Here is a 1,138-nt window from a genome sequence, read left to right on the forward strand (position 1 = left end):
ACATAAATGGAAAAACATCCCATGTTTGTGGATAGGAAGACTGAACATTGTGAAAATGTCAGTTCCACCCAAAGCGATCTATACATTCAATGCAATCCCAATCCAGATCCCATCAACATTCTTTTGTTGTTGTTGTTAGGTGCCGTCGAGTCGTTTGTGACTCATAGCAACCCCATGCACAGCAGAATGAAACACTGCCCGATCCTGCGCCAACTCCATGATCCCTGCTATACTTGAGCCTATCATCTCAGTCACCGTGTCAATCCATCTTATTGAAGGCCTCCCCCTCTTTCATCAACCTTCTGCCCTACCAAGCATGACATCCTTCTCCAAGGAATGGTTCCTACTGACAACATGACCAAAATAGGTGAGATGAAGTCTGGCCATTCTCGCTTCCAAGGAGCATTTCAGGTGCACTTCCTCCAGGACAGATCTGTTAGTTGTTTTAATAGTCCATGGTACTTTCAGCATCTTTTGCCAGCACACAACTCAAAAGCATCAACTCTTTATCAGTCTTCCTTATTCATTGTCCAACTCTCACATGCATATGAGGCAATTGGAAATATCATGGCTTCTGTCAGGTGCACCTTAGTCATCAAAGAGACATCCTTGCTCCTCAGCACTTGAAACAGTTCCTTAGCTGTTGACTTTCCCAATGCTACACATCGTCTAATGTCTTGACTGCTTCTTCCACTGGCATTGGTTGTAGAACCAATTGGTGGGGCTGTGAAATGGTACAATCATTGTGGAAAGCAGTATGGCGATTCCTTCAAAAGTTGGAATTAGAAATACCATTTGACCCAGCCATTCGATTACTAAGTATATACCCTAAAGAAGTGAGAGCCATGACAAGAACAGATATATGCACACCCATGTTCATCGTAGCACTATTTACAATAGCCAAAAGATGAAAACAACCTAGGTGTCCATCAACTGAGGAATGGATAACCAAACTATGGTACATACACACAATGGAATACTATGCAATGCTAAAGAATAATGTAGAATGTGGAGAACACCACATAACATGGATGAACTTGAGGGACATTATGCTGAGTGAAATAAGTCAATCACAAAAGGACAGATATTGTATTAGTCTGTTACTGTAAAAGTTAAGGATAGGTTTATCTATAGAAGG

The sequence above is a fragment of the Orycteropus afer genome, unplaced genomic scaffold (genome assembly GCF_000298275.1).
Source record: "Orycteropus afer afer isolate SDZICR_OR568_19922 unplaced genomic scaffold, OryAfe1.0 scaffold00012, whole genome shotgun sequence".
Taxonomy (NCBI): Eukaryota; Metazoa; Chordata; class Mammalia; order Tubulidentata; family Orycteropodidae; genus Orycteropus; species Orycteropus afer.